The sequence below is a fragment of the Mirounga angustirostris genome, unplaced genomic scaffold (assembly GCF_029215605.1).
Source record: "Mirounga angustirostris isolate CCGP_5_RB_7025 unplaced genomic scaffold, mMirAng1.0.hap1 SCAF_5, whole genome shotgun sequence".
NCBI classification, from domain to species: domain Eukaryota; kingdom Metazoa; phylum Chordata; class Mammalia; order Carnivora; family Phocidae; genus Mirounga; species Mirounga angustirostris.
Genome location: NW_026991713.1, coordinates 24,423,287 through 24,447,073, shown reverse-complemented (window position 1 = coordinate 24,447,073; position 23,787 = coordinate 24,423,287). Strand labels below are relative to the sequence as shown.

Here is a 23,787-nt window from a genome sequence, read left to right as displayed (position 1 = left end):
AAAAAAGTTAACAGAAAGGATAAGAACCATGTATCATTTCAACAGACACAGAAAAAGCATTTGACAAAGTACTACACCCATTCATGATAAACACTCTCAACAAAGTAGTTTTAGAGGGAACATAACATTATAAAGGCCTCAGATGAAAAACCCATAGCTAAGATCATCCTAAATGGGGAAAAAAACAGCTTTTTCCTCTACAGTCAGGAATAAGACGGGGACGTCCACTCTCATCACCTGGATTCAACATAGTACTGGAATTCCTAGCCACAGCAATCAACAACAAAAAGAAATAAAAGGCATCCAAATAGGTAAGGAAGAAGTAAAACTTTCACTATTTGCAGATGACACAATACCATACATAGAAAACCCTAAAGACTCCATCAAAAAACTGCTAGAACTGATAAATTCAGTAAAGCTGCAGGATACAAAACTAATGGATAGAAATCTGTTCCATTTCTATACATTAATAATGAAGCAACAGAAAGAAAAATTAAGAAAACAATCTCATTTATAATTTCACCAAAAAATACTAAGATACCTAGGAATAAATCTAACCAAAAAGGTGAAAGACCTGTATTCTGAAAACTATAAAACACTGATGAAAGAAACTGAAAATGACACAAAGAAATGGAAAGACATTCCATGCTCAAGGACTGGAAGAACAAATATTGTTAAAGTGTCTATACTACCCAATCTACACATTTAATACAAACCCTATCAAAATACTAACAGCATTTTTCAAAGAACTAGAACAAACAATCCTAAAATTTGTATGGAACCACAAAAGACCAAATAGCCAAAGCGACCTTGAAAAAGAAAAGCAAAGCTGGAGGCATCAAAATTCTGGACTTGAAGTCACATTCAAAGCTACAGTAATCAAAACAGTATGGTATTGGCACAAAAATGGACACACAGAGCAACAGAACAGAACAGAAAACCCAGAAATGAACCTACAATTATATGGTCAATTAATCTTTGACAAAGCAGGAAAGAATATCCAATGGGAAAAAGTTTCTTCAACAAATGATGTTAGGAAAACCAGACAGCAACGTGCAAAAGAAAATAACTGGCCCACTTTCTTGCACCATACACAAAAAGAAATTCAAAATGGATTAAAGACCTAAATATGAGACCTGAAACCATAAAAATCCTAGAAGAGAACACAAGCAGTAACTTCTTCAACATAGGCCGAAGCAACATTTTTCTAGATATGTCTCCTGAAACAAGGAATATAAAAGCAAAGATAAATTATTGGGACTACATGAAATTAAAAAGCTTCTGCACAGCAAAGGAAACACTCAGCAAAACTGAAAGGCAACCTATGAAATGGGATAAGGTATCTGCAAACGACATACACAATAAAGCGTTAATATCCAAACTATATGAAGAACTTAAAAAGCTCAACACCCCAAAAACAAAAAATCCAATTAGAAAATGGGCAGAAGATGCCTGGGTGGCTCAGTCAGTTGAGCGTCTGACTTTGTTTTGGCTCAGGTCCAGATCTCATGGGTCATGGGATCTGACCCCGTGTCTGGTTCCATGCTTAGTGTACGTCTGCTTGGGTATTCTCTCCCTCTGCCCCTTCCCCTGCTCATGCGCTCTCTCTCTAGAATAAATAAATAAATCTTAAAAAAAAAAAAGAGAGAGAGAGAGAGAGATAATGGGCAGAAGAAATAAACAGACATTTCTCCAAAGAAGACATACAGATGATCTATGGACACATGAAAAGATGTTCATCATCACTTAACATCAGGGAAATGCAAATCAAAACTACAGTGAGATATCACCACACACCTGTCAGAATAGCTAAAATCAACAAAACAAGAAACAACGTGTTGGTGGGCGCCTGGGTGGCTCAGTTGGTTAAGCGACTGCCTTCGGCTCAGGTCATGATCCTGGAGTCCCTGAATCGAGTCCCGCATCGGGCTCCCTGCTCAGCAAGGAACCTGCTTCTCCCTCTGACCCTCCCCCCTCTCATGTGCGCGCTCTCTCTCTCTCTCTCTCGTTCTCTCTGTCTCAAATAAAACAAAAACAAAAACAAAAAAAACAACGTGTTGGCAAGGATGTGGAGCAAAAGGAAACCTCTGCCCTGTTGGTGGGGATGCAAACCAGTGCAGCCACTGTGGAAAACAGTGAAGATGCCTCAAAAAGTTAAAAATAGAACTACCCTATGACCCAGGAATTGCACTACAGGGTATCTACTGAAAGAATACAAAAATACAAAATCAAAGGGATACATGCACCTGTATGTTTATAGCAGCATTATTAACAATAGCCAAATTATGGAAGCAGCCCAAGTATCCACTAATAGATAAATGGATTAAGAAGTGATATACATATATGTACATATATATAATGGAATATATATATAATGGATGCATATATATAATGGAATATTACTCAGCCATAAAAAAAGAAGGATATCTTGCCACTTGCAACAACATGGATGAAGCCAGACAGCATAATGCCTAGTGAAATAAGTTACTCAAAGAAAGACAAATAACATATTTCATTCACATGTGGAATTTAAGAAAGAAAACAAATCAGCAAAGGGAAAAAGAAAGACAAATCAAGAAACAGACTATAGAGAACTGATGGTCACCAGAGGTGAGGGAGGTGGGGGGATGGGTTAAACAGATGATGGGGAATAAGAAGTGCACTTGTGGTGATGAGCACTGGGTGGTATGTGGAATTGCTGAATCAGTATATTGTACACTTGAAACTAATACAACACTGTATGTTAACTAACTGGAATTTAAATAAAGCCTTAAAAAGCCAAAACCATAAAAAATAAATAAATAAAAACACACTTGGATTAAAACAGAAAAAAAAAAAGCTGCTGCTCTAAGGACATTCTCAACCAATTCTCAAATCTAAAATCTGGTCTTCTAAATTGATTTATTCACCAGAATTAAGCGGGTTATGTAAATGTAAAGTTCCTGGGTTTCACCATTATTATAAACTCCTTAAGGACAGAAATATTTTTTTAAATCTTTGTGTCCCTCCCTACCCCCACCCTATCACTCATATCCCCCCAAAACTGGTTATATCAAGCCAGGTTATTTCTCACTGCATCTTTCTAAATTAATGCTATACTTTATCCTTAAGCACATTAAGGATTCTACAGTCCCACATCATCTCAAAATGAACTGTTCAGGAAACTGAAAAGATGAGACTTTACCACATGGTGACACATGATGACCCCACTAATATAAAGATACCCTGTAAGGTTCAGCTAGTCATTCACTCTTTTAAACACCTCCTACCTCCAACAATAAGAAATTTAAAAAGCATTATGGGACCTTCAACAGAAAGAAGTAAAAATATTTAGATACTTAAAAGGTCATATGACACATTTTTCAATTACCACAAAATAAAGGATTATTTATTATCTTCTATAGATTTTCAAAGCTCAAATCTCACAAAACCTCCCACTTTGTAAATATTCATGTAGGTTCACTGAGAATGTTCTTAGCCATGCCCAGTACAAGGTAAATATGAATTTGCTCTTAATGTTAAAAAAAAAAAAAGCATGTAGGCAACCTTCTAACTTTTCTCACCAAAACATATCTGAACAACTGAATTTGTTACTCTGTCACTGATGACACAATTAACAGTTTATCACATTTTTTAAAAACTAGCTCTTTATTAAAGCTTTCATAAGACAAATCCTACTAAATAGTGACCAACTTTCCTTGCAACAGTGGAAGACTTGGCAAAATGTTAAAAATGCCAGGACTCTTCAACTTTTTGGTAGTTTTTGTTTCTATGAAGTGCTAAATTAGATTAAGATGAAATGAAGAAAAAGAGGGCAAAATGTGCATACCCATTAATAATGACTTTTTAAAAAAGATTTCCTATGAGGATAGAGAAAAATATTTAAAAACAGTAATGTCTGAATTAACCAGAATTCTGTCAAACAGGATACTGTTCTTTGACCTGAATTGCTCCCTTAAAAGGAATTAAATGGATTCTAGTTAATCAAAGATTGAGTATACGGGCCTAGATCCTTTCTTCTTTGCTTCACTAATGCTTAATACCTGTTAAATCTTGTTCCTCAAAAACTGAAAGGTAACATATTCCTACATTTAATTAACATCTGGTAAAATGTGAATTACATACAACCACAGCATTGGTTGACCAAGGGTTTATAGCATACAGGAAGTCCATTTGGTTCAGCAAAAATTGAGAATAAGCCTAACTCGATTCAAATCCTGACTCCTTCATATAGACACTGGGGAAAGTGAGAAGTACGACACTGAGAAATCCAACCTTAGTTATTCCCTCTTTGGAGAAGGAAATAAAAAACTACCTCAACAAGATGTGAGATATAAATTAGAATGTATGGACTATGCCTAGCACACTGTAGGCATTCAACAAATGTTACTTCTTCCACTAAACACTCCCGAAGTATTAACACCAAATATACGTACTGTATATAAAAGTGCAGGCTATATATACCACTGACCTCTCCTCAATCACAGTCAAAATGAGAGATTAACTTTTATGGGGTAATGTGGGAGCGAGTTAGTAAAATTATTTATAAGAAAATATTCTCAATTTCAAATAACTACCCTGCAAACAGAATTTCCCATTAGGCAATTCTTATGTAAAGAATGTCATGATAAACTGACTAGTTCTGTGAACAGTCTGTATTTTGTACAAGCATAGAACTATTGAATGAAGGTCTTTCTCCACCTAGACGTATAAGGCTTTTGTGTTCTGACCCCACTACTCTTCAGCCACGTCTCCAAAGATCACATTACAATATCCTGGTTTTCTTCCAACCTCTCCAGCCGCTCCTTTACAGGTTTGCACACGCATGTGCACGTACACACACACCCCACATATAGCTATTAGGCACTAGAACTTCTAAGGCCAAAGTATTTTTCTTCTCACTCTATACTTCTTCCTCAGGCAAACTCATCTAGGTACATGGATTCAATCTAAACAGTAACTCCCAAATTTCTCTCTCTGATCCTTTTATAGCTCTTTTCTTAGCTGCAGGCTCCTGTATCCTACTGCCTACTTAGGTGTCTCAGACACCTTAATTATCAAAGTTAGGCCTCATTCTTTGGGGGAAATCATTCAATGTCAAACCCCTTACCAAGAGAATATATTGTCTGAGTAGCTAGTCCTAAGAATCATACTTTTTATAATTACATTTTCAAGTTTATTGTAGTTCTGAATGGGTAGTGAGAACTGAAAACCATCTAAACCCAGAGTTTACAGTCTACATTAACATTACTATTCAGTTGTCCTAGACAACATGACTTTACTATTCCAGGAAACTCTTGTCCAGGCAGATAAGAGTTGCAAATAACTTCATTGTTCATTTCAGGAACTTCCCAAAAACCCCATATAAACCAACAGCAGACTATTCAACTTTTTAATAAATAGCAGCAAATGACTGTTCACTTTCCAAGACACTGAGAAAATCTCACCTCAAAACCCTTGCTTTGCTATATCTATCAATCCTAAACTATTATATTGTGATCCTAATTCTAATCAGCTCCTGCACTGAAATAGCTGTCTTAAAGACTCCAAATCCTCAATAAATATCCCAACTTTGCTCTCCCTTCCTATTTTGCTATTCTTTTCATTCACACACCCTTCCCTTCCCCTAGCAGATCCTACCAACTCTGTAAAGGTAGTTCTCTCCTTTATGCAATAAACTCACCAGGTGGTTTCTGGTGCTATTTTCTAAGAGTCAACATTCCACAGCACTACCAGATAGTTTCCCAAATATCTGAAAATTCAGTTCAGCAATACTAGTTTCATCACAAGTAACGTTAGGAAAATATGAATACCTTTATAAAAGGGCATAAGAAATCATCATCTACATTAGGCAGCATCTGCTGACACTATTAGTTCCATTTTCTTAATGAGTTAAAACAGATATTTAGCCTACAAATAAAATTTCTAAATAATACTAAATAAAGAGATTACTATCAGAGCAGCCATAAAACAGTAAGGAGTTCTGAGGACAATAGGAGGTAAATCACAGACAGGTTTAATAATTGAAGCAGAAGTCTTAGGAGAAACAGGATGGGGAATAAACGGAATACATGAATAATCCACAACATTAATAATCAGAAGAAGAAAAAAATACTGCTAAATTTACTACAATTTAACAGTAAAAAACTTTAAAGCAATTTTCATTACTGTAAAATTATTTTTAAACCATGATGTGGGATCAAGACACAATACATTTTCCACAGTTGAGACTTTATCCACCAAGAGTAAATGTGTAAGCATTTCTTTTACTATAAATCATTTAAAGCACTTATAAGCCCACAAGGATGCTTACACGGGAGTAATGTGAAAGAAAATTAAGCATTTAGAATGTCCCAATGCTTGGGAGAACTGAAGGATTCAAATATTAAGATCTAAATGTAAAAATGGAATCTACCAGGGGAAGAAAATATAATTCCTTTATAATCTTGGAGTGCTGAAGACTTTTCTAACTAAGTTTCAAAGTCCAGAAACATAAAAGAAAAAATAATATCACCACATAAAAAAGGAAAAATTTTGCATAAGAAACATTGTAAAGAATGAAAAAATGTATTTTTTGCAACCCATATTACAAAAAGGGCTAATTTCTCTATGGAGAACTCCTGAAACCAGGAAGAAAAGGCCAAAACCTAACAGAAAAATAAACAAAGAACATGAGTTCACAGAAGGGAGAAAAAGGTAAAATGTCCATTAAACATACAAGAAAATACTCAACGTCATTCATAATGAGAGAAATACAAAAGTCTGAGTTACACCAGTTCTAATCTATCAAACGGGCAAAATTCCAAAAGTCTAACAACACATCCAGCTGGGGAGAGCATGGGAAAATAAGCCTCCCCAACATTTAGGTACAAAATGGCAATATGACTATACCTAACAGAATTACAGAAGCATCTATCTTTTTTAGAAAAATATCCTATAATAGTTTTAGATTTACAAGAAAATTGCAAAGATAGTACACACAGTTCCTCTACACCAAACACTTAAGATTCTGCAATTAAGATCTTATATTACTATGGTATAATTGTCACAATTAATGAACCCAAACTGATGCATTATGGACTAAAGTCCACTCTATTCAGATTTCACTTTATCGTATTGTCTGTCACCTCTTAAGCTCTTCTTGGCTGCGACTGCGACAGTTTCTCAGACTTCCCTTGTTTCAGATGACCTTGATAGTTTTAAGGTAGAATATCCCTTGATTAGAACTCACCTGATGTTTTTCTCATAATTAAACTGGGGTTACAGTTTTTTGGGAAGAAGACCTTAGAGGTCAAGTGCATTGGTCACCACATCATATTACCAACATGACTTATGACTGTTGATATTAAGCCTTAGTCTGTTCAGGCTGCTATAACAACATACCTTACACAAGGGTGGCTTAAAAGCAACAGAAATTTATTTCTCACAGTTCTGGAGTCTGGGAAGTCCAAGATCAAGGTCCCTGCAGATTCAGTGTCTGGTAAGAGCCCACTTCCTAGTTCATAGATTGCCATCTCCTCATTGAGTCCTCACATGGCAGAAAAGGTGAGGTAGCTCTCTGGGGTCTCTTATAAGGGCATTAAATCCATGACTTCCTGATATAAGCACCTCTCAAAGGCCCCAACTCCAAACACCATCACATTGGGGACCTGGTTTCAACATACGCATTACGAGGGGATACATTTGGTTTATCGTATTAATACTGTATGTTTATAGTATTTATAGTATTAAACCTTGGTCACACAGCCGAGGTAGTGTTTGTCAGGTTTTTCCTATGTCAAGTTACCCTTTTCCGTTATTTTTCCACTCATTAAGAGTCTTGTTATACCTCTTTGAGGGCTAAGTAGCCACATAAATTATTTAGAATTCCTCTGCACAGGAGATCTGTCTATTCTTTACCATTTATTTATTTATATCAGTATGGATTCATGGATATGATTTTATAATTGAATTATAACCCAATTTTTAAAATTCTATTTTATTTTGTTGCTCAAATTATTCTATTATTAGCCCCGGGAGTTCTTTGAGTTGGTTCCTGTGTGCCTTTTACATACCTCATTCATTGTTTTTGTTGGAGTACTTTCGAACTTTTCAGCATTATTATACTTATTTCCTGGCCCAGTACTAGAATCAGCCATTTCTCCAGAGCTCTGGTTCCTTTTATGGGAGAACAGTATTAGAAACCAAGATCTGGGCACTAGCTGTACTCATTGCTACTGGAGTGTCTTTTTTTTTTTTTAAGATTTTATTTATTTATTTGACAGAGAGAGACACAGTGAGAGAGGGAACACAAGCAGGGGGAGTGGGAAAGGGAGAAGCAGGCTTCTCACAGGGCAGGGAGCCCGATGTGGGACTCGATCCCAGGACCCTGGGATCATGACCCGAGCCAAAGGCAGACGCTTAACGACTGAGCCACCCAGGCGCCCCGGAGTGTCATTTTCTTCTAGGCCCTCCCAACTGACGAGCAAGGAAACATGTGTACAGATGTATTAATCACTTGATTGATCCTTGCTCTTAGAATCTAAATCATGCATTTGCTTATGTAAGTACAAAATGTTGTATGTATATTATTCATTTGGTATTGTAATAGCAAAAGATAAGAAACAACCCAAGTGTCCACACAGGACTGAGGGACTTAACTACCATATATCCACAGAAGTAAAATTCAGCTATTAAAAATAAAGGAAGATCTTTAACTAGACATGGAAAAATCTCCAAAATAAAATATACATGTATTTGTTTATATTTGCAAAAAACACACTGGAAGGATAAATAGGATACAAAAGGAAATGTCTACCTATAAAAGGTATGGGAGGAAAAACTGGTTGGAGAAAGCAAAAGGGAAAACAAGACTTCTCTGTATCTCTATATAGTTTTAAGTTCTTCATCATATCACCTATTCAAAAAAATTAAGTTTAATTTTTAAGTTCAATGCCTACAAAAGTGGAAGGATTTGAAGAGTTCAAATTAAGAAAGGAATGGGGCAGGGAGATAATCATTTGTGAAGAGCAAATACAATAAGAAAAGGTACCTCCATCTTAGGAACAATTATGTATCAAAAATTCTTTGTAAGCATTAGTAAAATAGAAGTAGAGCTGACCCGTGAACAACGCAGGGGTTAAGGGCACTGACCCCTGTGTGGTCCAAAACCTGTATTTAATTTTTGACTCCCCAAAAACTTGACTACTAATAGCCTACTGTTTACTGGAAGCCTTACCAATAACATAAGAGTCGATTAACGCACATTTTGTATTCTCTCTCTCTCTCTCTATATATATAGTATGCTGTATTCTTATAATAAAGTAAGCTAGAAAAAAGTGTTATTGAAAAAATCTTAAGAGAAAATACTCTTACAGTACTGTACTCCCCCCACGCACACACAAAAAATCGGTGTATAAGTGGACCAGTGCAGTCAAACCTGTGAGGTTCAAGGATCAGCTGTACTTTAAAGTCGACTTTAAAGTACTGAAACACTGTAGCTGCTAAAATTAGCCTATTCTTGGTACCTGCATATAACTTAACTGAATTACTGTTAAATGGATAGTGTTACATGGTTACCTATATTAGCACAGAGGTAAAGTCTAAAGAACTAAATAATCATTTGTAGAGGCACAATTAATATTTGTATCCTTCACTAGTATGCTGATATTCACAGTTAAATAAAAGGATTGTTTCAATGTCATAAATTTACTATTTTTATCTATTTCCCCAACAAAATGGTGAAACCAATTTCTAATATGTGGGATCACTTCCTCACTGGAAGATAAAAAAGGCAGGTTTGCAAATACACATTTCTAAATGCTCCTAAGAGACAATAATTTTCACGTCTCTGAGGTGAACCAGACCAGGAAGAAAAAAAAAAAAGGTTCAAGTAGCTCTATTTAGCATTCCCAAAGTTTAGCACTCCCAATCCTTTGAGGCTGCTTCTGAAAGATCAACATATCACAAAAGGCTGTCCATTCAACATCCAGAAGTAGCTCATTTGTAGCTGTTCACAAAACTTTCCCAATAACTTCAATGTAGAAAAGAGGACATTCTGCCTAAAAACTGTTCAACAGCTCAATTCCATAGATGAATAAAATCCAAGCTTCTTAACTGGTATAGCTAGCTCCCTCTTTGATCTCATCTACCACAGCCTCTACATGCAAACTCTATTTCTCTATTTCTACTAATGGAAATACTTAATAGGCTGGAGGAGAATAACAATTATTTTAAAAGAAGGTAAAATCTTTTTTTTCTCTTCTTTTTAAGATTTTATTTATTTATTTGACAGAGAGAGAGAGAGAGAGAGAGAGCAGGAACACAAGCAGGGGGAGTGGGAGAGGGGGAAGCAGGCTTCCCACTGAGCAGGGAGCCCAATGTGGGGCTCGAACCCAGGACCCCGTTCATGACCTGAGCCCAAGGCAGACACGTAACGACTGAGCCACCCAGGAGCCCCTAAAATCTTTTTTCATACCTCCTTTTTACATACTGCTTTATCCTAGGAAATGCTAAAGCTAATTATCTTTAGCATCATCTCCTCCAAGAAATCTACCCTTGGCTGAATATCATTCCCTCCTTCTCTCCAGGACAACCGTTGGGATGCCTGGGTGGCTCAGGTGATTAAGTGTCCAACTCCTGATTTGGCTCAGGTCATAGTTTCAGCGTCGTGAGATTGAGCCCCACACTGGGCTCTGTGCTCAGCAGGGAGTCTGCCTGAGATTCTCTCTCCTTCTCCCTCTACTCCTCCCCACTGAGCGCGTGCAAGCATGTGCGCACTCTCTCAAATAAATCTTTAAAAAGAAAAAGAAAAAGGACAACGGTTAAGTCCATCTTTGGTGACAGCATGAATAAATGGATAAAATCATAGGTTACCTAATTTTTACTGAGATGCTCTTTACATGATAGAACCTAGACAATGAGAAAATGGAAGTCTACCCCGATTCCTGATGCAACTCTTTACAGATGCACTGACATACCTGGATTGAAGTTTTATAGTTGGAGACCAGCTTGCAAGAAAAAAATGAAGACACCTATTCTACATCTTTTTTGCCTGCTGTTTAAAAAAAATATAAAAGTAGAATAAAAAGATATATAATATCAAAATTATTTAGAGAAAAAACAGTTCACCATACCAGATATTAAGATATATTACAAAGCAGTGATAATTAAAATAAGCTGGAGCTAGAATAAGAACAGATGGACAACCAAAACAAATTATCTCAAATTAAGAAAAAAAAACAAAAACACATCTTATACATAGCAATAGGATATTAAAAAAAAAAAAAAAAGAGTATCACAAAATAATGAAAAATGAAGCTGTCAGGATTCAGAGAATGGTAATCATTACCTCCTAAGCAACCCAAGGGGAGAATACAGAATAAAAAATTAAAAAAAAAAATCCAGCAATCAAAGAAATCCAAACATAAGCAATGACCTCTTTCTACAAATTATCTAAAGCAAATATTTTAGAGTAGATGTGGCACATTACTATGGCACTGCCACAACAAACATTACCTGAAAAGGTTCACAGGTTTGATGTGGGAATTCCACTTCTGTGTATCTAGCTACCCTAAGGAAATGTAAAATGGGGGTGAAAGGATGGTGTGGTCACATGCTACAGCCTGTCCCAGCACAATTTAAAATAATGAAAAATGAAAAGTAGTATGTTAATGATTATCAAACACTATGAAATGGGTAAACTTCTTTTGATACATTGCTATAACCAATGAAAATGATAGCCATAAGAATTATTTGGTAATTTAAAAAAACTGATATTATAAAAAGGATCTTAAACAAAAATATTAAGTTCTACATATGAAAAAAGACAAAGGGAATATTTGAAGATGATAACCACTGCTAGGATATTTAGACTATGGTCTATTTTCTACATTAGGTTCTTATATTTAACAAATAATTTTCAAAAACCTAATAATTGAGGGGCACGTGGGTAGTTCAGTCAGTTAAGTGTTGGCCTTCAGCTCCGATCATGATCCCAGGGTCCTGGGAGCGAGTCCCATGTCGGGCTCCCTGCTCAGTGGGGAGTCTGTTTTCCCTCTCCCTCTGCCCCGTCCCTGCTTGTGCTCTGTCTCTCTCTCCCTCTCTCACAAATAAAATATTTAAAAAATAATAATTGAGACTGTACAGATAGAAAACAATAAGACACTCAAAGAACTTGTTCAAGTATTAAATAAGAAGGCCATTAGACGAAAGTGGCTCCAATGCCTTGGTACCCTAGGTAAGCAAACCAAAACCTAAGCCAGAGTCACTGCACAAGAATCTGAGAAAACAAAACTTAAGAACAACCAATCACAAACAGCCAACTAGGCTTTCCAAATAAGGCAAATGCTTAAACTATCACCAATCAAATAATTCCCTTTGCTTCTGTGTCTTCTCTATAAAAATCTCCCCCCTCTCCCAGCTCCTGTTGGTGGACAGGTAAAAACCTTTGACTTGGTGCTCCCTGATTCAATCAATGTATATGCTCATTAAACTTTGAAAAAAAAAATTTTTAACATGCCTCAGTTTACCTTTTAACAAAACAAACTAAAAAAGCAAAACAAAAAGATACTAAAAGGATAAAAAATAAATAAAATAATTGGAACATAGGACTTCTATACATAAAGAAAACCCCCAAGACATAAAACTACAAAATTCAAAAGAATAAAAAGAGAAAAAATAAGATGCAATGATGTAAAGTTTTAATCACTTTGCCTTTACTTTAAATTTAATTTATATGAGTGGTTGCTCCCTTTAACACTGTGCTAAACCTTAAAACAGTATTTCTAAACATTGCCTTTAACATTTTATTTTATTATTTGAGAGAGAGAGAGACAGAGCAAGCACAAGCAGGGAGAAGCCGACTCCCTGCTGAGCAGCGAGCCCAATGCAGGACTCGATCCCAGGACCACGGGATCATGACCCGAGCCGAAGGCAGAGGTTTAACCAACTGAGCCTCACCCAGGCGCCCCACCTTTAACATTTTAAAAACCAAGCTCAGAGATTCCACTTCAGTTGTTCTGGGACAGAGCTTCAGATTTTACATCACGCACACACATACACACACGGAGGCATCTAATTGGTTTTTGTTCATTTTTTTATATCACAAGAGTGCTTCTGAAGTTCAGGTTAAGGCCACTGACCTAGAAGAACATAAGATAATAAAAACCTAAAATAATAAATAGTATATACCCAAGCAAACTTTATGACAAAAAATAAAATGCAAAACCATTTTCTTTTTTTGATGGATAAGCTATATGACTGATTACTCTATTTTGACTTCAGAATACCTGAGTCACACATAAAAGTCATTAACAAGGAAAGCAAATAGTCTAGACTGTTAAGATGTCAAACAAGCAGTATAGCATAGGTCTAAAGAAGGGCAACAGGGCAAATGGTTTCAAGAAAAATGTGGATGGTCCTAAGGAAAAGCGATGATTTTGATTCAACTGTCCTTGTGAATCACTTATTTAACCTGAAGGAATCAACCTGAAGGGATAGATCAGCAAAACATTCCTAGTACCACTACCAATAATTCTTCCTATTATATCAAAGAGTAATATAAAAAAAAAAATTGCCAGCTGTGAGTGCTAAGTTCAAGGTACTTTGCAAAGTGCTTTACACATATCATTTAATTCCCACAACCCCATGAAGAAGGTTCCGGCATTTCCCAATTTTACAGAAGAAATTGACCCTTAAGAGGTTAAGTAACGAGCTCAAGATCACCTGATTATTAGTTACTACTGAAGTAGTTTCTTTATGGAAAAAAATGAACACATATAACCAATTCTAACTACATATAATAAAAATGAGAGTTCAGATTTTTTTCCAAAAAATTCTACATAAAATAAAAAAATTGTCAACCACTTTATAATTTCTTGGGAAGAAAAGGGATTAGAGGAGAACAGAAATGTAAATATTTGGAGAAAGAAGGGAAAAATCTATGCTCAAGATTTTATGGCGGGGGCACCTGGTCAGTAGAGTATGCAACTCTTGATCTCAGGCCCTACACTGGGTGTTAGAACTTACTTTAAAAAAAATTTTTTTTAATTAAAAAAAGATTTATGGGCAAAAAAATCTACTGCAAAATACAGTGCTGACTCCACTGTTCCTAAAATGATAAAATGTCAGGTAAAAAAATCATGATCATGAAAATGTAGCTGATATAAAATGTTTTAATGTTTTAAGACCATATAATAAGTCGAGAAATATGAAAAGGCACGGAATCTTACAAATTGTGAAAAATTCATTTTTAAATGTCACATCGCAAGATGTCATCAAGCCATAATCTCTGATTTCTAAAATAAATCAGTTCTTACACTGTAACTACTATAACAGAGGTATAATTTAATTTTAAAAAATCAATAAAATGTCTTTAAATTGTAAAAGTAGACCATAAGGCAGTTTTTATTTAATTACAGTAATCCCAATGAAAACAAAATTCCTGGTCAACTGTATACATAAACTATCAGGGTAACAGGGATGACAATAAATGCACTGTTCTATCCTTTTGGATGCAATTTTGTACTTTACTTCAGTAAATGCATTTAACTCTAGTACTACACAGCTACAGAGCTCAATTTCATTAAGGATGAAATTTTATCAGCTAAACCAAATTTTACTCTTGATATTGACCAAAGTTTTCAGATCTTCTGAAATAGGCATTTTATTTACATATAAATATTGTAATTTTATATTTCCAATTTGTCTAAGATAACAAGTTAGTACAATTCACATGAAATTAAAAAGGCCCAATAATGCCAAGTTACTGCCTCTCCAAGTTGGCCTACAAACCGCTTCCAGATTGCTCACACACAAATACCACCTACATGTAACAATAAAACTCAAAACTTTTGGGGCGCCTGGGTGGCTCAGTTGTTAAGCGTCTGCCTTCGGCTCAGGTCATGATCCCAGGGTCCTGGGATCGAGCCCCGCATCAGGCTCCCTGCTCGGCGGGAAGCCTGCTTCTCCCTCTCCCACTCCCCCTGCTTGTGTTCCCTCTCTCGCTGTCTCTCTCTCTGTCAAATAAATAAAATAAATAAAATAAATAAAATCTTTAAAATAAATAAATAAAACTCCAAACTTTTGATGACTTTTTATTTTCTCCTGTATCAAAACTGACTCTTGACTCTTTCACTCGATGACTAATCTGACCCTAATTTATCAGTTCCTAATCCCATCACTTCCTCATTCCATTAAGCAATACCTAATTTGGAGGGAATACCAAAAAAGCATGGTCCCTCTGGAGCACAAAGCCAACCAGAAAGGAGAGATTTATAAATAAATAATTACAAAACAATGTGTTAAGTACTATGGTAAACATAAATGCTATAGTAGAATCACCGTAACTCCACCAGAGTAGATCAAAGATGACTTCAAAGGAAGTGACATTTGTCCTCAAAAATGAGAATTTCTCTCAAGTGTCACAGCACTAATACACCAGTTTCCTCATCTTTATATCCTACCACTGACCATAAATGCTAGTATAGAACAGACAAGCGCACTTTAGACATGGATACGTGGATGGACAGACAGACGGAAGGAAGGGAAGGAAAGATAAAAAAAACATATACAAATGTAAAGAATGAATAACTGCTAGATTAAAATGGGCAAAATTAGACATAGTAATTCAGATCAGGCATTCCAAAACCCTGACATATGAAAGCAACAACAGGAAAGGATAAATCTAAAGGATATTTAGGAAATAAAATTAACAAAACTTGGTGTGACAGACTGGACTAGGGGAGTAGAGCATAATAGAAAAGATAATCTGTCAAAGATTTTGGCTTTAGTGTCTAGGCTGATGGTGGTGCGTTACCGTTGGTTGGGAATGGAGGTAGGGGATAAAAAAAAGTCAGCTCTGATAAAGAAGCACTAAGAAGCAATAGCTGGGAGGTAGCTAGAAGGAATTCAGGAAGAGGTCTGGATTAGAAACAAAGATGTAGAGACCCTCAATATATAGGTAATAAAAAAAAGCACTAAATATAGATGAGATTGTCCACGGAACATGTAAAACATGAGAATAGGGTCAAGAGCAGAATATTCCAGTCAATTAGCATTGCTGTTATTTCACATGTCACAAAACTACCTCACAATACCACCTCATTGTATACCATATACAACGACTAACACAATGCCTAGGACACACCAAATGCTTTAAAAATACTGATTATAAATACCACTAAATTGAAAAACCAATATATTAAGCATAATAAAGTCATAAAGGATCATTTCTTAAAAGTATTTCAATAAGAGGTGCCTGGGTGGCTCAGTTGGTTAAGTAATGGACTCCTGATTTAGGCTCAGGTTGTGATCTCGGTGTGGTGGGATGGAGCCCCATGTGAGGCTCCTGGGGCTCTGCAATGAGGATGGAGCCTGCTTGGGATTCTCGCTCTCCCTCTCCCTCAGCACCACCCCCTCACCCTTCCCCCTCCTCACTCTCTCAAACAAAAAAAATTTTTTTTTCATTAAGACTGGCTCAAGGGGGTAAAGGCTGCTTAAGGAATCCAAAATTTACTTCAAAAATCAATAAAAAGCTTCCTTCCCACCAGAAATAGCAGTACAATAAAACATTAAGATCTGGAATTACAAAAAAGGTTTATTTTATTATTATTTTTTTAAATATTTTATTTATCTGATAGAGACACAGCTAGAGAGGGAACACAAGCAGGGGGAGTGGGAGAGGGAGAAGCAGGCTTCCCGCCGAGCAGGGAGCCCGATGTGGGGCTCGATCCCAGGATCCCAGGATTATGACCTGAGCCGAAGGCAGACGCTTAACGACTGAGCCACCCAGGCGCCCCAAAAAAGGTTTATTTTAAACATAATACTTAAAAGTACATATTAGCTGTTTGTTTTTTTTTTTACATATTAGCTAATTTAAAGGATAATGTCTCTAAATTTGGAGTAATAAGAGCTTCAATGCTGTTACTTGATTTTTCATAAATATTAATTTTTACCAACCTTTAACATTAGCTCATACTATTAACAAATATTAACCATCAATTATAAGAATAGAAGAACTAAATATATGTTTGAGAAGACCAAAGTGAATTAGTAACTAACCTAGAATATAGTGAAATTATTCTTGGGTCCTTTTCCCACTGTTTACAAATATGCATATAAAATTTAGAGTATTCTTTAAAGTATTTACACTAACACGTGCATAAAAAGAAACAAGGAGGGGCACCTGGGTGGCTCAGTCGTTAAGCGTCTGCCTTCGGCTCAGGTCATGATCCCAGGGTCCTGGAATCGAGCCCCGCATCCGGTTCCTTGCTCCGCGGGAAGCCTGCTTCTCCCTCTCCCACTCCCCCTGCTTGTGTTCCCTCTCTCGCTCTGTCTCCCTCTGTCAAATAAATAAAATCTTAAAAAAAAAAAGAATTAAAAAATTTAAAAAAGAAACAAGGATGTGCTATTAAAAGGTTGACAAGGGACACAAGCGTGGCTCATTTGGTACAGAATATGTGACTCTTGATCTCAGGGTTGTGATTTCCAGCCCCATGTTGGATATAAAGCCTACATTAAAAAATAATAATAAATAAATAAATAAAACCCACTGACAAAAACCTTTTTTAAATTAACTTTTGTGACAACAAAACAAAACAAAGCAAATCTTTGTTTTTCCACTTTAGCGGACTACCTTGAGGTCAAGTAAGTTTCTATGCTTCAAGTGGAATAAGAGATAGGATATATATCAACAATACTAATTTACAATATTTTCATCATAAGGGGTGGCTTTCAGTGTAAAAAGTTATTGCCAAAAATGTATTATCTGATTTGATATTTCCATTTTTGGTGGTATACAGCTACAATAAAAACACAGGATCAAAATTTATGCTTTCCTTAAACAATACCAAAACCAAAAACCAATACGTATTTACCTGTGTACAGATATAGATAGAAAATTTATCTACCTTAAGGCAAATTCTCACCGAATAGGGAAGCAACCAATGCAACATGCATCTGCACTGTCTTCTCTTTTATGGCATATGCGTAATGCAAACTAATTTTAACACATGTAAAATCAAAATGAGTAAGTAAACATGAAGGTAATAATGAGAGTAAATATACAGTATAATTATTTTTGCTTTTCAGTACCTATATTCATTTTACATTGTGCCCAAACTGATTGATAAATCCATGATTAAAAATAAATCTACATTTCAGTATCTTTTTAGTACCTTTAATTCATTGAGTTATAAATATGTCCTCTCTTACACATTTTGTATAGATCAATTTTTTTGTGTGCAGTAAAACTAATTCAATGGAATTTAAATCTAATTTTGATGAGCTTTTTAATTTACCACTTTTTAGTTCTTGCTACAGCAGGCACTTAACATGAACCTTTTAACATCACATCCCCATGGCAGTGTTGTAATAAAATGGTTTGAACACCAAAACTGGAACCCCAGCTTCACCATAGAGGTAGAACCTAAGAGATAATTAATCTAAGGCATCTGTGTCTTTATTTGAAAAACAGACACAATACTTAGATGATGGGCTTACTATGAGGATTTAACAAAGTAACACCTGACATGGTACACCTAGCAAAAGAAATAAGTTTAATTTCTTTCACACGTTTATATCAAAAAATAATTTTTTATTATTTTTTTTAAGATTTTATTTATTTATTCATGAGAGACAGAGAGAGAGAGAGAGGAAGAGGGAGAAGCAGGCTCCCAAGGAGCAGGGAGCCCGATGTAGGGCTCGATCCCAGGACCCTGGGATCATGACCTGAGCCGAAGGCAGACATTTAATTAACCATCTGAGCCACCCAGGCGCCCTCAAAAAATAATTTTAAAAGGAGACTTTGGAGAGCAAGATAATTTTCATTCATCCCAATATGCCACGGATTTGTAAATCTACCTCCTCACGTACAGTATTATCATGTTACTGCAGAACGTTATTTATAGGAGACACCCCCCCCCATTAGATTTATTGGTAGCTATTTACTGGTTTTCCAAGTTGGCCAACAGAGAGAGGAAACAGGCTAGGAAAGGTAAGCCACACTCACATACATTCAATACATTTTCCTGGCACCTGGCAATTACTCTTTCCAGGTCAGTATTTTGCAGATATGCAAGTAGCTATCAACTAAAAAGGCTGGGAGCAAAATAATGACAAAGAATCCACTAATGACAGTAAGAATTCTTGGCTTAATATTGTAAATATCTCATAAAAATAAAAAAGAAAGGTCCTCCCTCCAGTTCAAAGAAATTGCCAACACTGTAGGTTGAATGCTAGTCAACTATACCAAGTTTCCTATTTAGTCAATTTTTTAACCTCACAAGTACTATATAAAGCGTAATTTTAAATGCCATAAGCCTATTTTATCTTCATCATTTAAAACACAAAATGCCATATCAGTTTATAAAATGCACTCTAAATAACTTTCCCATTTAAAAGTTTAAGCAAAAATTACACATTCAAAATTCAAAGAACCTAAAACTAGTCTTCCTTCACATATATAAAAGGAGGCAATTTTTAAAATGGATAAAATACTCTAATGAGTATTTTTACAAGCTGAATTTAACATAACGTCCTTTTTCTACAACACAGCAACACATTCGCTAAGTAATTATCCTCCGTGGAAGTATAAAAGCTATTAAAAAAAAAATGCCATGACATGATGCTGCAATCTTTATAAAGATTAGAGAACAGTAATAAAGATTCAAAATGTAATGCCTTATAAATATTCAGCACTATTAGACAATAACAAAGAAAATAGCAGGGAAAAAATTTTGTGTTCACAGATAATTTTTCCTAATATTAAAGGAAATCATCTTCACTTCTGAATATCTTCCTCAGTTGCCATTATAGTTTCTACTACTCACAATAGTTGCAGTTGTTTAGTACTATTTCACAAATAAAGAGAAAGAAGAAAAATATTGCTGAAAATAATGGGAAAAACAAAAGCCTCAACAGAGTAAATTATTTTATATAAAATAATTTGGTGGAAATCTCTTTCCAGCATAATCATAGAACTGGAGCAATATCTGAAAACTATATACATTAAAATCTGTTTAGTCAACACAACTATTCTGCACTACAGAAAATAAAATTTAATTTTTCTATTTTTTGTAAAACAAATGACTTATTAGAACAAGATTACTGATATACAAAGCTACCACCATATATTGGATCGCTACCATACACGGAATCAATTCTTCCACTTTCATCTTTCCTGACTATGTATCTTTCTCCCTTCAGGTAACCAGAGCACATCTGGCAGGCTGCACTATTTCAAATAACTAACACTGTGACTTTATCGGGCCTTAGTTCAAGGATGAAAATAAACTATTTTATATTAGTTTCTTCTAGCAATAGGAAAATTAGGTTATTAACAAGGCTTCATACTTTATACACTTTTTTTTCTGATTGAAAATGAATGTAAAAATTTGGAAAATACAGAACTGTATTTTTATTCATCCATGAATCCCACCACCCATAAATCTTCAGTAACTTTTTAGACTTCCAAGAATTAAACTTCAATAATCTAATTAAATACTAATAAATATGCAGAAAGAAAAAACATTGTACCTTCCTTTTGGCCTTTTGATAACTGTTACATAAAACATTGATTACTAATGATATGACCTGTTAATTTGACAAAGATATCTGAAAAGTGTTAAGTGGTAAGAGTGGGGTAGGGAGTCCCACAATTCAGATACTGGTCCCTAGACTGAAACACCTTTTACAATTTTTACAGCGTCAACATTTTATTTTTTATTTATTTTTTTTTTTAAAAGATTTTATTTATTTATTTGACAGAGAGAGACATAGTGAGAGCAGGAACACAAGCAGGGGGAGTTGGAGAGGGAGAAGCAGGCCTCCCGCGGAGCAGGGAGCCCGATATGGGGCTCGATCCCAGGACCCTGGGATCATGACCTGAGCCGAAGGCAGACGCCCAACGACTGAGCCACCCAGGCGCCCCAGCGTCAACATTTTAATGGCAGCAAGATATGACTGTTGAGAGAATGGTATCAATAGTAACTTTGCTATATCAAACAGGCTTTACTTTTCATTTCTTTCCGTTCATAATTCAATGTCTATTTTCGCTGTAAAAAATATTTTAAAACAGCTTAAATTCAAAGACAGCTATTTTCTTTGAAGTCCAGCATTCAAACTGTTAGTGTTTCTGGCCTATGAGACAGTCCACCAGATAAAAGAGTAACGCTTTTATATGCCAAAATTCTCCGCAATAAAAAGACTATTCCTTAAATACAGCCACATTTTTTCTTTTGTTACAACCGTTGTTTATGGAAGTATGCAGATGTTAGAATTACAAAGACTGATATGACTTCATTAACAAAAAAACCAATGATACTACAGCTAGCGAATTTTTTTCTTAAAATTTCATCGAACCTTATTTCTAGCTTCAACGGAGGCTTTCGTTGACTCAAGGCATCAAAAGATCTTAAAATCCCATTCATTTTCTTCTGCCCAATGGTTAACAAGTCTAAAATACAGTAACTCAAATTTGTTACTTTGACCTTCTTACACAAGCGCCTTTTAAAAGAAATCCCTCAACAGAGACTCAAGAAAGAATCAGCAAAGTTTGAGGAAAGAATTGTGTCTTTAAGTCAAGCATTTCCTGATAAGTGACAGAAGGTCTGGCTGCCAGGAACACACTTTGCTGACCCTAGGAAGAGCCAAGACTCGAAAAAAATTTGCCACTTTTGTTATCTAGAAAATTTATTTGGCTAAGAGGTGATAAAGCATAACCAACGACGTGTCTTTAGTGGACGAATCAATATAAAGGAGGGGCGCCACGGATTTCAGCTATGCTTTTGCCATTTTTAAAGAAAAGCTAATTGTTAGTGGCCATGTGACATTATAAGATCCCAGAAAGGAAAGGGTGGGAGGAAGAGAGAGGAGTTCAAGGCAGTTCAGGGTCAGAACAAGCTCAGGCATCCTGTCATTAGCAGACGTTCCCCCAAGCTGAAGGCAAAATACTGCTTACCCGAAAAGGAGTGGGTGAAAAGTGAAAAGAATGAGGGGAAAACCACGAGAGAGTCAATGTGGCAGTGAGGGGGTGACAGGAGGCAGGGAATCTGGAGCTATCCAGCTGAGTTGGGGAGCCAGAGCATCGGGCACAAAAATGCTGAGAAAAGCAACTGCAACGGAGACGACAATACTTGGCAGCTCCCCATTCCCCCCCGCCCCCCATCGGCTCTTTGGGTTTCCCACACTCCCTCCGCCTCAGCCCTTGACCCACGCGCAGGGGTGTGACCCGCCAGCAGGAGGCTGCGGTGATCTTTGTCTCGGCCGGCTCCCCACGCGAGGGCTTCTCCTCCTCCTCGGCGCTCGCCACCCGCTCACACCCCTGGCGTCTCCAAGGAGCTGCAAGCGCCGCGGCCGCCACCGCCTCCTCGCCCACCTCCCGCGGACTCGCGCCCTTCCTTCCCCTCAGCCGCCCGCGCCTGCGGCTCCACCCCCGCCGAGGGGAATCTTTGTGTCTCGGGGGACTTTCTGCCTCCTCCCTTGCGGGCCTCGGGGGAGACCGGCCTCCCCCGGAGACCAAATGGGCAGCAAGCACCGGAGGCGGCGGCGACTGCAGGCGCCCCCCGCGAAGGAGCCCGTCAGCTACCGCACCCCACCCCACCCCCGGAAATGCCTCGGCGACCCAGGGTTCGCGCTGGACCGGAGGGGCGACAGGCACTCGGAGCTCCCCTGGCCGCGCCTCCCTCTCTCAACTTCCCGGCCGGGCCTGAGCCTCCTGCGCCCCCAACAGCCGCCCGCCCCGACCCTCCGTCCCAAGCACCCTCCCGCCCCCTCGGCTCGGGGTCCGCCGGGCAGCGGGAAAAGCCCCGCCGGCCGCCAACTCACCAGCAAGTGCGGGGGCCGCGTCGCTAGGCGAGGCGCGGAGGGTAAGCGGCTCCGCCGACGCCCGCGGCGACCGGATGCAGGTCCGGGTCCCAGCGGCTGGCAGACCCACGGCGCCTCCGAGGCGCAGGCCTCCGCTGCCGCCTTCCGGCTCTCGCCTAGGGTCCGGAGCTGTCGGGAGGGGCCGCGGGTTCCTCACGCGTTGCCAAGCCCCCCGGACAACATGGCTCCCGGGCCGCCGAGCCGCGAGGGCAGCCCACTAATCCCCTCGGAGGAGCCCGGGAGGGAGCGAGACTGCCAGGGAGGTGCCGACGCCCGGCCGCGGCGGCCCGCTCGGACGACGGCTCCTTCTTCTCTGCTGCGGGACCGTGAAGAGCTCAGGAGACGGCGGGCGGCCGCTTTCGTTCGCTGCGTGTGCGTCGCTTTCTCACTCGGCGGCTGCGGATTGACGCCTCCGCCTGTTCCCCGGAGGAGAGCGAGCGAGCGAGCGAGCGAGCGAGCGAGAAAAAAGACTTTTATTGAAACGATCCAACCAGCAGCAGCAGAGAAAAGCGACCCGCCGCGGAAGCTTCCCCCACCCCCGCCTGAGCAGCTCGCCGCGGGCAGCGCGACCCCTGCTGGCGGCGGCAGCGGGGCGGAGCTGGCGGTCCAGGGGCGGGGCCTAGAGGGAGGGGCGGGGTATCCCCGGGAAATCCCCCGCCCCGAGGTGGGGGCCTCCTTCTCTCTGAGGGTAGGAAGGTGAGCAGGTGGAGACGGTTTGGTAGGGCCGCTCCACAGCGACTGGGAAAGAAATTACCTGGGTAATTCAGCCCCTTCATCTCTCTCCCACCCCCCAACAAAACAAAACTCTTGCTTAAATTATCCAAGTAATTATGTAATTAAGACACCAGTGCCGCAGTTCTCTACTGGTTTTCTAGAGAGTTGATGTCAAAGGGCCCGCACCTGAGCATGTTGTTCGCAACTTTTCTCCTTTATTATGGGTGGAGG

The 23,787-nt window shown here is 38.2% G+C and overlaps 1 protein-coding gene and 1 pseudogene across 5 annotated transcripts in view; both read right to left on the bottom strand.

Moving 5' to 3' along the window:
- The window catches only part of LOC123837318 (large ribosomal subunit protein eL38-like), a 42,373-nt pseudogene extending 34,235 nt beyond the window's left edge, over positions 1-8,138 (bottom strand).
- Positions 1-22,937, bottom strand: part of CDK17 (cyclin dependent kinase 17) — a 113,550-nt gene extending 90,613 nt beyond the window's left edge. For 4 of the 5 annotated variants that reach the window (XR_010411383.1, XR_010411382.1, XM_045872806.3 and 1 more), the window contains exon 1: positions 22,804-22,937. The gene's annotated coding sequence lies outside the window, so the exon portion shown is untranslated. Of the gene's footprint in view, positions 1-22,192; positions 22,331-22,803 lie in introns of those variants that run through there. The other variant, XM_064590761.1, reaches the window with a different exon arrangement.
- Positions 22,938-23,787: the final 850 nt, after the last annotated feature.